The sequence below is a fragment of the Macrobrachium nipponense genome, chromosome 2 (genome assembly GCF_015104395.2).
Source record: "Macrobrachium nipponense isolate FS-2020 chromosome 2, ASM1510439v2, whole genome shotgun sequence".
Lineage (NCBI taxonomy): Eukaryota > Metazoa > Arthropoda > Malacostraca > Decapoda > Palaemonidae > Macrobrachium > Macrobrachium nipponense.
Genome location: NC_087201.1, coordinates 30,941,943 through 30,955,758, shown reverse-complemented (window position 1 = coordinate 30,955,758; position 13,816 = coordinate 30,941,943).

Sequence of the window (13,816 nt, the reverse complement as noted above, 5' to 3'; positions counted from 1 at the left end):
GATAGAAGCCTACATCTCTCATTGGCCTGTATTCCTTTAGCAGGTTATCCAAGAATAAGGGTGAAAAACAAGACGTGATCCGAGCTCCCGCTTACTCGGGACGTGTGCAAGATTTTTCCCTCACACATAAGTTGTAAACATCATATTCCTACCGTTTAACGTAAAGTAATACACGCTAAATTCTACGGTCAAATAGAGCCTGGTTTCACCAGTGAAACTTAAAATGAATGTGCATTCATTTTATAAGAAATAATATTTCTGTACAGTTCTTTTAAACAATGCCATTATTATTATTATTATTATTTATTATTATTATTATTTATTATTATTTATTATTATTATTATTTATTCATTTATTTTTTTTATTTCATTTTAATTAATTTGGATTCAATTTAAATTTTTTTTGAATTTTCATTCTAATAAATGAATCATAAATATCCTATCCTACAATTCATGTATCGTTAACTCAACGCGAAACACCTTTTTTTTAGACCTTTTAAGACTTCTCATCCACCCAACAAGAACAATAACAACAGCAACAGCAACAACAAAGTAGTTTGTAGGCTTACTCCCGAGTAAGCGAAAGAATACAAGTCGAACAACAAAGACATCCAGAAACGGCAGAGATCAAAAGCTGCCACAGAGTCACATCAAGGCTCAGGGGAGTTACTCTCCGTCACATGATGACGTCCCCAGCAGGAACTCGATGTTCCGTTACTCCTCCAGCAGCTGATGTGGGGGCCGAAGTGGCATCGTTAAAGCCCGAAGCGCCCCCCGCGTCATTCCTGACAGCTATGTCTGGCTATGTCTGGCTATCAGATAGCGAGTATAGGAAATGGGCTTTTGTTAGTAATGGCAGAGGACGTGCGCTATTCCGGAGTCGGCTAGAACATATACCATTACGGTGTCAAGTCCGGATGGGCTCCTGCACAATTTAGATTTGCATTTCTCCAATAATGTCTCGCCCTTTTTTCACTTTTATTGTTTCTACTCGCAATGGTAAAGGAAAATTCTTTCCAGTCCTGATTATTTACATTAATATGCGTTTAGTATTATCGAATGATTCGATATTTCAAGCGACCAGTAAGATATATTTCTTCTATTGAGGGAATTATTTTCCGATCATGGCAAGAATTCACTTGCAAACAGAGAAGGTCTCATTTGCGTTTTTATTTTCACGAATACTTGCATACCACTGGTACTGCTGCCCAAACGGTGAACACATCTAATGCTTTCTTTTATACAAAACAGGAGGCCATTATATTCTTGAAACGCTTGTAAGAAACGACGACAACAGACTAGGGCATACAGCTTAGATCGATAGCAAAATCCTCCCGTAGGGAAGGTTGTGCTTACAGTGCACCTTATTCGGTGCACTGTAGGTTTTACTCAAGAATCTTTGCAACGTGCTTTCGACCCCTAGCTGCAACCCCTTTCTTTCCTTTTCCTGTACCTCCTTTCATATTCTCTTTCTTCCATCTTACTTTCCAGCCTCTTCTAACAATTGATTCATAGTGCAACGATGAATCAATTGAGGTTTTCTTCCTGTTACACCTGTCAGACCGTTTACTCTCAATTTCCGTTTCAGCGCTGAATGACCTCATATGTCCCGGTGCTTAGCCTTGGCCTATATTCTGTGCTCAATTCAATTAAATTCAATAGCAAAATCTTATCTTGTTATAAAAAATGCAAAGTACCCAAAAATTCTATTTAAAAAAAAATTGAAATCCTGCAATAAGAAGACTGAAAAAAAGCATAAAGTAGACAAACCAGACGATAACCATTCATTATTGATAGTTTCTTTTTAGGAATACCTTCTAAGCTCTCTCTCTCTCTCTCTCTCTCTCTCTCTCTCTCTCTCTCTCTATCAAGAAATGACTTTTGTGTAAACGGAATATAAAATAAATATTTATAAGACAAATGTTAGTGAAAATGCCAATGAAACACAAGACAAATAGAAAGTAAAATCAGTATTCACATAATATGATAAAATGGATAGAAAATTATAAAATAAATTGAAAATCAATAAAATAGATGCCTCATAAACTAAGCGAAAGAAATGACTTATGATGATAGATATATAAATTGAAAATCAATAAAATAGATGCCTCATAAACTAAGCGAAAGAAATGACTTATGATGAAAATTAAGATAAATATAAAATTAGGTAAAATAAGTGAATAATATTGAACAAGCAAGTAATGTCGAATAAATGAAGGAGTAAAAAAGCAACATGAAGTAAATATATTACAAAGATGTGTAAGGCAGAATAATCGATAGATAAAGTAAATAAAAAGCCAATGAAAGACCTAATAAAAATGCTCCAATATAAATAGAAATAATTAAATATATATATGCAACAAAATGATACATCTATAAATTAAATAAATAAATAATTAAGACAGATCAGCAAATATAAAGAAAAATAATTTGAAAAGGAAAAATTAAATCATTTATGCAATAAATATGTATGAAAATAAGATTAATGAATAAAATATAAAAAGTACAGAAAACACACAAAATTGATAAATAAAATATATGAATTATGGAAACAAATACTATTAGTAAATAAAGTACAATAAATAAATGTAATAAACACAAAATAAAAAAGTAAATATCTTGAATAAATAAATAAAGGAACAGATAAATAAAACAAGGCGAGATCCGACCTCACCTTCCTCGAGGCGCGTGCCAAAAATTCACGGTCAAATAAGGCGATTTTTCACCAACGAAAATTAAAATAAATCGCTATAATATATATATATATATATATATATAATATATATATATATATATATATATCATATTAGTTATATAACGTTCTGTACTGTTCAAGATGCTCATCATTTCTTTTTTTACATTTTCATGCTAAGAAATAAATCATAAATATCCCATCCTGAAATTCCTGTATCTTTAATTCAGCGCAAAACACCTTTTCAGACCATTTTTAGGCGTTTCCATAGGGCTTTCCTAGCGCGCCCCCCCCCCCCCCCAACAAGAACAACAACAGTAACAACAACGACGACAAAATGCATCTAAATATAAACTTCGAGCCATGAGTAATTATTAATTCTTTTTAATACCAATAAACATTTATCAAGAACTGAATCATTTTTGACCTTACACTTCACCTTAGTGAAGTGTGAGGTCAAAAATGATTGATATGAAACTTTAAAGGGTGAATCTAGAAAGTAGGACCTGGAAAATAATGCTGTGATGAAAATGAATGAGTGAATTATATAATATCATAAGATTCGTATCGCAAATGTAAAACTAAAAAGGAAATTATAAAGAACTGAAACCCGGGTAAGATTTTTGTGTCTACGAAAACAAATAGATGACGAAGTCTAACCAGGGCGAGAACTGTATTGGATGATTTGGTTATCTTCCTGGTTAGCCTCCCTATGCAAAGGTATATTTGATGACTGTCGCGTAATGGTACACTCGTATGATGACGTTACCTGACCGCCTTCCGTCACCTCCCTGCTCTACGTGATCTGTATATATAAATAAGTGGAATTATAAGGAATCTAGCGCGAGATGGTATCGCTTACCGTGGTGCCACATGAGAGTTGCCATTGAACACTTGCTAATATTCGATCTCTCAAGGGGATAGCCATTACCATTTATTATCAAATGTAATCTTTAGTTAACCTGTATTCTTGGAGTTGGACTGAGACAGCAGGAATGAGAATGGGAGTGCGGGAAGTTTGCGATGGAAACTCCGCCCGAGAGAATAATGTATAGTCCTACATGACATTTGGAAATAGGCGCTCAAATGCTGATCACGTTTTTCTTTTCAAGATCTCAACACCGAATCTTCTTCTTAAGACATATCCTCACCAATGTAAAAAAAAAAAAATCATTATCCCTCTTCTCGTATCGCTGCTTTTGTGGTCGACGCTAATTCAAAGTTTCTTTTCGGCCTTCAGACCGAACGCCCTGGCAATTTCTGCATCAGACCCCATTCCTAATGATCTTCACTCGTCGATTGAATGATGAACTAACGCATAAAAATACAGAGAAAGAGTCAATGTAACTTAAGAGAGTCACAGCGCACCTCTGGAATATAAAGAGACGAAGCTGAAGATCAGAACACGAGGGAAGGTATTTGCAAGGTTGAAGATACTGTGCTCTCATTGGCTGTAGACACAGGAGTACTGGTGTGCTATTGGCCGGTTCCCCTTCTCTCTCTCTCTCTCTCTCTCTCTCTCTCTCTCTCTCTCTCTCTCTCTCTCTCTCGTTGGCGAGTCTTCCAGCCAAATGTGAGAATTACTTCTTGGCCTCCAGCTGACCAAGAAAGTTTTAGAAGTAAATAAACAGAATGTCAATATTACCGGTAAGTTTCAAGCAGTGGAAAGTAAGATAACTTTGTCAAACAAACGATGTTATGCTTTTAGTACAACTGTTTTGCCTGTTTGTTTCTTTCTTAACAAGATTTCAAAGAAACTTACTCGTGGATATTTTTTTTTTACACGATTTCACCGGAGGTACTATAGTAGATTCACATCACCGGTGCATCTGATGTCTAGGGCAGTCCCTTACGACACTCCTGATTGGCTGTTGATAAGCCAATCACGGAGCTGGAAACTCTCAGTCTCTCTCAAGAGTTCACATAGGCAAGATGTATATTCCACTTCTCCTGAGGGATACGTCTTTCAAAAGTATCGCTTGGGAGAGGTGGAACATACATCCTGCCTATGTGAACTCTCTCGAGAGACTAAGAATTTCCAGCCCTGTCACTGGCTCATCAACAGCCAATCAGGAGCGTCGTAAGGGACTAGCCTAGACATCAAATGCACAGCTGATGTGAATCTACAATAGTAACTAGTGATTGTAATTTGGGAAAACATTAAAGCATCTTTGGGAGAGGAATCCTGTTTTAAAAGCAGATCAGAGGCATATTTGAGCAGGGTACGTCCCATCGTAAGCGTAAGCATCCCTTGACCTAGTCTTCAGCGAGGGCACTGTGCCCTGGGCAGTCTGTTTTTACAACACCTTCCTTTCTTCATAACGAGTAATTTGCCTCTAGTTCTTTCATGATTGTTTTCCCGTATACGTTATTTAAAAAAGAAAGAAAGAAAGCTGTTTGCTACAAGTTAGATAAACGACACCTCCATTTCACTGCATAGGCCTAATTCTTTAAACCCTAACATACAGAAAAAAAAAACAATATCTTATGGGTATCCTAGCATTGTAGTAAATCGGGAAATGAGGTATTGGAAAACAATATCTTACCAAGAGGATCAATACTTAGCGGACTCCTGTCAACTACAGAGACTGATAACTAAAAAAAAAATACTCACATATATCAGGAATTTCATTGTAGGTGTTAAACTTTCTTCAGGCACTGATTCTGATGCACTGATCAGTTATCTCATTGCTACTAAACAGTAGTCAGAGCGAAGCGAAGTAACGACAGGGATTTTTAACGTACAAACCAGTTGAAAGTGGCAGTTCTGAACTTTTTTGTTGTTATTTACTTAAAATGTACAATACCTTAAGAAGAATTTGGTTACATAAGAAGTTAGGAATATAAAAAAAACTAAGAAAAATAAAAACAACTGGAATTTAAAGTAAATGTAAACAATATGAAATTTATAATAGCTAAATGCTACTAAATTGCAAAAAAAAAAAAAAAAAAACCAAAAAAAAAATTAAAAAAAAATATTGAACAAACAAAAAATATTCACCAAGTGTAATTCTACAGCTTTTCCAGAACTTCCACTTTTCTCTGTTTGCACGTGTACATTTCACAAATGTTTTTATATACACACATATATTTGTATATATATATATATATATATATATATATATATATATATATATATATATATATATATATATATATATATATATGTGTGTGTGTGTGTGAGTGCGTGTGTGTGTGTGTGTGTGTGTGTGTGCTTGTGGTTTTCTTTCTGGAAAGGCTCATACATAAAAAGAAGTAAAACTATAGAATATATATATATATACTATATATATATATATATATATATATATATATTATATAGAGAGAGAGAGAGAGAGAGAGAGAGAGAGAGAGAGAGAGAGAGTATGTGCATGTATACACACACAAACACCAAACTTTCCCATCTTGATTGCTGGCAATGCTTCATACGGTCGTGATTGCCCTGGGCTTTACAACTGTTAGGTTATCCAGGAGTGAGAGAAAAATGAGGATTTATATCTCCCCCTGGATACCACCCGAAGTAATGAGTTTCTGGGAGACCCTTGAAAAAAAAAAAAAAAAAAAAAACAGACCACTGTTTACTTCCTGCTTGGAGGGAAAAGAAAAACACCAAAAAGCCATGCGTTGTTCTCTCTTGCGTGAAGGTTTGGTGCACGCTTTTGCTTGTTCTTCTGTTTTTATTATCTATCTTGATTTAATAGCCTGCGTGGCGCCCTCTTCTTAGATCTGCTTCTGTTTCTAGGCCCCTTGTTCGTCTTGGGAGTGTGAGGCTTAATTCGCAGGCTGTTTGATTCGTTAAGGTATGGTATCAGCGTTTCAATCTAAAGATTCCCGTGCAATAATTCGTCGTCTCGGAATTTATGACGTTGTCTAATATTCCACCCCCCCCCCCAACCCCATATTTTTCTTTGAGTTCTAATTTCGTCAACCAAAGTTCAATTGTTGAATTCTCTCAATTTTGTAAGATGACAAACATTTGTTTAAAAAAAACAGCATGAATGAAAAATAAGTTTGAGGAAGAATGAAAAATAATGAAAGTTACTGTAGTTTGTGAGAGGGGACAGATGTCAATGCAATCATAATTCGTCTACAGCGTTTTGCTCTACCTTGACCTAATATATAGTTTACCATGGCATAAGTTTATCTAACACATGTCTATAGTGGATACATTAATTTCATCTAATAAAATTTTTTTCTGTATCATTCATTTTCCCGTGAATGGTTTATGCCGGCAAAAACTGAGCTGTATAAATGAAAACTGAATCCTTCATTTCATTACGGTAGAGCCGCAAACGTTGTCCCAGCTTCTCAAGTCTAATTTTGTTTTATCGATATTCCTTTTGCGTGACTCTACTTTATTGATCTATTTTATCTTTCCTCTAACTCGGGGACTAAGTCTACAAACTACTTTGTTGTTGTTGTTGTTGTTGGGGGTGGGGTAGGAGAGGTCTGTGGAAGAGCCTAAAGAGTTCTGAAAAGGTGTTTCGCGTTGAGTTAGAGATACAGGGATTTTAGGATTGGATATTTATGATCTATTTATTAGAATGAAAATGTAAAAAAAATAAATGTTGAACAGTACAGAAAAATTATTTCTAATAAAATATAGCGTATTTATTTTAATTTTCGTTGGTGAAACTGCTCTCTATTTGACCCGTAGATTTTAGTATTTTTTAATTTACGTTAAATTAGTAATATAATGTTTACATCTTATGCGTGGGGGGAAACTCTCGCTCGCGTCCCGAGCAAGCTAGAGGCCGGATTATGCCTTGTCTTTCTCGATATCGTTCTGTTGTAAATATATCGGACGTACCCATTTTTAAAAAAAAATTAAAAAGGATCCAAACAAGAAGTTAAAATAGCACGTTCCGAACTGAACAGATTTCGAGAAAGCCAAGGCGTGATCCGGCATCCAGCTTACTCGGGACGCATGCAAGATCCCCCCCCCACCAAAGCATAAGTTGTAAACATTATATTCCTAACTAAGATATTAATATTTGATAATTAAAAAGAAAGTTTCTTGGGAAGAGCTCTTAGATGATACTTGTCGTTATCAGTAACCCAATTTTTAAAAAATTAATTTCTATATTAATTTTAAATTGTTCGTTCATTTTTATTTGTTTTTTGTTTTTAATTGCATTTTAATTTTATTATTCATATCTCTTAATATTGATCTGTATTGCTTTTTAAGTGGGGTTCATTTGCGAATAATGGGTTTGTATAATTTTTTTTTTAATGTATACAGAATAACGTCACTGAAGCACATTCTCATCCGTCAAGGAAAAAGTAAAATAAAAAAATACGAAATGAAAAAATGAATATGAGAATGGAAAAAGTAAAATAAAAAAATAGAAATGAAAAAATGAAATGAGAATGAATAATAGCAAGGCGTGACGCTACCTCCTGCTTATAATTTCCCTTCATGAGTAAGTTGTAAACATTATGTTCCTGACTTAGCGTGAAGCGGTCTTCGTAATTAATACTAACTAGCAAACTTACCCATCTACGATGGGTGACAAAATACGAGCCGCAGAAGTGAAACATTTATATACTCTCTCTCTCTCTCTCTCGTAATGTAATCAAGGGACGATCACTGAACGCAGAGAAATTCTTATTCAGTTGTTGTTTCCCCTCTTTTAATGATATTCTCTCTCTCTCTCTCTCTCTCTCTCTCTCTCTCTCTCTCTCTCTCTCTCTCTTAAAGTAAGTGAAGGGACGATCAATGAACGTAAAGAAGTTCGTATTCATTATTGTTTACCATCTTTTAATGATTCTCTCTCTCTCTCTCTCTCTCTCAATGTAAGTCAAGTAACGAAGACAGTGATGGGATTATCGGATTACTTAGCTCTCAAATCACAAATTATCTCCTCTCTCTTTCTCTCTCTCATTTTTCGATGGCAAGATAAAATTATAAAATTGTAGTGCATTAATGTCATTAAATGGCTCTCTCTCTCTCTCTCTCTCTCTCTCTCTTGTCGGTGACTTTCATTTAACGGAACAGGGATCTTGATTGGTTAGTTTCTTTGTCAATTACTTTTCACGGTGATACGAATAATAAAGTATCTTTCTTTTCATTATGTTACTGCAAAGAACTTGTCAGTTTCCTTTTTATTATGTCCATTGGCAGGATCGAAATTCCGAAGCAACATTACCGGGCAGTACTTCTTCAACGTTATTTTGTGCATTGGCAGTCCCGATGGATTTAAGTTATTCAAAAAATGTTGCAGATATTGATGATAATTTTCATCTTCTATTGTGTCTGAGCTGAAATATTCGCCACTTTCTCCGGGAAAGTTTTACAGAAATTATGTATGAAAAATCGTAAAGTAACTAAGTCTACGGGAATAACCAGCCTCGTTTCACGGCCAGAAACTACTCCTTTTCAGGAAATCCTTTCTCACCCCCACCCCCTACAAAGGAGGGGGTTAGGTTGGATGAAACCCCATTAAAAACCATCTTAGGGGTCCCCAACATAACCCTGCCAAGTTTCATGCCCATCTGACCAGTCGTTTGGCTGTGATTGAATGACAGACAGACAGACAGACTGACAGACATTACGCCCATTATAGTATGATAATTAGTACTACTTATACTAACAACAAGGATCAAATAAAAAGGACACAAATCAAACACGTTCATATATTGTCAGTTATAAGTGGAAACACAAAATAACTGAACAGAAACATAGACTAAATTCAGAACACCAGATAGATTAAAACTTACTAGAATCTTCGGTCAAATAGAGCGTTGTTTCAACAAGGAAAATTAAAATTAATACGCTATATTTCATTAGAAATAATTATTCTGTAGTGCTTAACATGAATATTATTTACTTTTTATTTTTTTTACAATTTCATTCTAATGATATATCATAAATATCGCATTCTCAAATTCCTGTATCTTTAAAGCACCTTTTTCAGACCTTTTTACGCTCTTCCGTAGGGGCTCCTTACCCTCAAAAACAACAACAACAAACAACAACAACAAAATAGTTTACAGCTTACTCCCCGAGTAAGCGAAAAGCTGTTTTTTTTTTTTTTAATTTCCCTTGCCGACTTTTTACCATTTTCCTATTCATTTTTTTTTATTTTGTTATTCATTTAAGTTAAGACAGATATTTGAGAGGATAATGTGACAGATGAAGAGGATAAAAAAACGAAAATGCTCATGCCAAGAAATCTTTAAAAAAAAAAAAAATGTCCCTGTAAAATTGTTTTGGAATATTGGTAGATTCAGTCTCGTCTGAGGGATAATCGCCTCTCTCCTCTCTTTCTCCTAAATTTTGTGCTTTCTGCCATTGTGCAGAAATGTCTGAGAGCTCTAAACTGATATAATATATATACACACATATATATATATATATTATATATATATATTATATATATATATATATATATAATATATATTAGACGGGACTTGAGTGAATCTTCTCTGGTGGTTAGGTTGTGGGGATTTTGCTGGTCTGTAATCACTCAATTATCCCTCATAAATTTAAAAATATCACACCAACAAAAATATTCTTTTTGTCTGCTTCACGTATTATTTATTTTCACCTCTATTTTAACCTCACTTTTAATTACTTCTCCAATCCAGCAGGATCTTAATTAAACACTAAAGACTATCGTTAATTTAATACTTAAATAAAAAAACTTAAATTCCAATATAATTACTTTCACACGTAATATCACACACATAGTAATGATAAACAAAAGAAAAAGATGCTTTCAACACTGCACTGAATAGTTCTCTAAAGAAAATACAAATTACAAGTGTAACGAAAACTAAGGAATGCAAATATCTGTATGACTAAGTTAATGAAAAGAAACCAAGGATAATGTAAGAATAGTTAACATAACTGATAATAGATGGCGTTGAACATTAAACACCCGATAATTTCATAGTTACAAATAATTATTATAAATAAGTGTGACGTTCCGTCATAGATCCTCCCCCCAAAGAGCATCCTACTTAGGATGGCTGGGATGAGGGACAGCGGGAAGTCTGGATAATGCGTCTGCAATTTTGTTTTGATGTCCTGGGATCGCTCGGAGCTCAAGATTATATCTTGTTAGATAATACGACCAGCGTAACAATTTGTCGTTCAGTAGTCGTGATCTATCCAGGAAGGTTAAAGGTCGATGATCTGTATAGACGATGACCTTGTGGTTGCATTCTAAAATATGGAGCAAAGTGACGAAGAGCAGCTATGATGGCAAAAAGCTCCTTTTCTATGGTTGCCCATCTAATTTGTGAACCTTTGAATGAGCCTGAGAAATAAGATACTGGAAACAAGTAGTCCAGTGGCGGCTCATCTCCAGATTTGCAAGCTGATGACATCTGTAGTAGTACTGCACCGTATCCCGAATTGCTTGCATCTACCTGGAGTAAAAAATCTTTATTGAAGTTTGGGGCTTTAAGAATAGGTTAGATATAAATACTCTTTTAAGATTATTAAAGAGCTGTTGATGCTTTTCTTCCAATAAAAGAGATCTTTGGAGATGTTAAATTATATAAAGCAGCTGTGATTTCAGAGTAGTTCTTAATAAAGCGAGAATAGTATGAAGTCATTCCTAGAAATGATTTTAACTCTTTCTTGTTTGTTGGAATTGGATAATCAAGTATACTTGCAATGTTGGCGTCTTTGGGCATTATACTTCCACCTCCGATGGTATGCCCTAGATAAGTTACCTTAGCTCTCCCAAAGGCACTCTTGGCCAAATTAACTGTTAACCTTGAAGATCTGAAGCGATGGAAGAGTTCTTCGAGGGTCTGCAGGTGTTCGTCCCAGTCGTCACTAGCTACCACCACATCATCCATATACGTAAGTGTCTTTCATATTTCTTATTACCTCTGACATCATCCTTTGAAAGGTGGCAGGCGCATTAGTTAAACCAAATGGCATGACCTTATAAGAGAATAACCAAATGGAGTTATAAATGATGAGATTTCTTTAGCTGAATGAGTTAAGAGGTACTTGGTAATAGCCTTTCATTAAGTCTATCCGTGCAAGAATTTTCTTATTACCAATGCTATCAAGGATATCATTGATTCTAGGTAATGGGAATGAATCTTTTACGGTTACCTTATTTTAACTTACGATAATCAGTACAGAGTCTTAGTTGATTATTAGGTTTAGGTACTAGGAGACAGGGTGAAGCCCATGGTGAAGTGCTTGGTTCTGCAAGGTCATTATCTAGTAAATACTGTACCTCTTGTTTCAAACGAGTCCAACTTCTTGCCCACCATACGGTAGTACGTCTGGCGTATGGGAGTAACACCTGACTCGATGACGATGTCATGTTGAATGGTTGACTTCCCTGCAAGTTGTCAGAACATACATCATGAAACCTGGAGAGCAATTGAGATAGTAATTTTCTCTGAGGAGATGGTATATTCCTGTAAAATAACGGGCAAGGATTTTAGAATCTGACTGTTGGTGTTGTCTTTCCAGTTAATTAGTTGATCATCTTCAGGAAGATCTAGGAGCAATTCTGTGGAAGTTTCCTCTAGTGGTAGTATTTTCGCCTCAGAAGAAATTGAGAGATGACTTACCATTTGAGTAGGTGCTTGATATGCCTTCAACAAATTCACATGCACTAGTTGCTTTGATCGTCTACGATCAGGAGTAGAGAGAACATAGTTTACCTTAGAAATTCTTTGAAGCACTTTGTAAGGTCCATAAATTTTTCACGTAAAGGGAACCGGGTATTGGATGATAGACAAGCACCCTCATCTCCTGGCTGAAAAACACGAAGCTTTGCCTTTTTATCATATAAGCGGGAGGGGCATCTTCTCCTGGGAATGCAAAAGATTAGTATTAGCAAATACATGAAGTGATACAATTTTTTATCTTTTAAGTCCTGTAGATATGACAAAATGTTTGTAATCTCCTCTTCCTTGTTGTGAATTAGATTTTTTCCTTCACCATACTGAGAGTGGTACGGGGGGGGCTTTCTTCCGAACATTAATTCGAAAGGGGACACTCCAATGGAACTCTTGTGGTTACACTTCGTTATAAATATTACAATCAGAAGATCAATGTCCTTTATCCCACTGTTCTGAAGTTTCCTGCATGTACTTCCGAGTAGTATTTTTAATAGTTTGGTGAACCTTTCTAGTGCACCATTACTTTGGGGATGATAAGCAGAAGCATATATGTTATGAATATTGAATTCTCTCATAGCTTGTTGAAAAATCTTACTAGTGAAGTTTGTGCCTCTATCACATTGCAATGTCTTTGGAAATCCATAGGTTGTGAAAATTTTGACAAGTTGACCAATTATAGTTTTAGCATTTATATTCTTTACTGGCACTGCTATGGGATATCTAGTTGTTGGGCAAAGAACAGTAAGTAAATACTCATTACCTTGCTTAGTCCTAGGCATTGGGCAACACAATCTATGATAATCTTCTCAAATGGAAACTTTGGTACGGATATGGGCTGAAGAGGAGCTGGTGGAAGTCTCTCATTGGGTTTGCCTGTAGTCTGGCAATGATGACATGCTTTAATAAACTGTTGAATGTCCTTCTTCATCCCAGGCCAGAAGAAGTCGTCAGCCAAGGTAGAGTAAGTCTTGTTGACTCCAAAGTGGTTCACATGAGAGTGGGCTAATTCAAGAAGAGCTGGAACTAGAGAGAGTGGCACAACAAGTTGATGACAGTCAAACCATGTTGTGGTTGCTGGTGCTTTGGAGGACCTAAAATGTCGAAAAAGCAAATCTTTATCAAGATAAAAGTAAGGAGTTTTGGGGATTACATCTGGGTCTGCAACTTTCTTCCAAAGAGCCTTAAGGGCAGGATCTTTATTCTGCAAGTCTTGAAGTTTGATTTGGTCATATTTATAAGGTCTAATGTCTTCTCTACTCTATTGCCATTATCTATAACAATTGGTTTAATTGATGCCATTTGAATAACAGCATTTAATTTATTGGACTCATTTTCTATAAGAATATCAGGATCAGATACTACTGGATTAACAATGGCCCCTGCAAGATCATTACCAATTAAAAGCTGGATAGATGAACAAGGCAAAGGATCTCGTGAAACTGCAATTAAAACATTACCTTGATAGTAAGGACACTGTAAATTCACCTCTGCCAAAGGCATGGATTTGGTGGTACTGAGGTC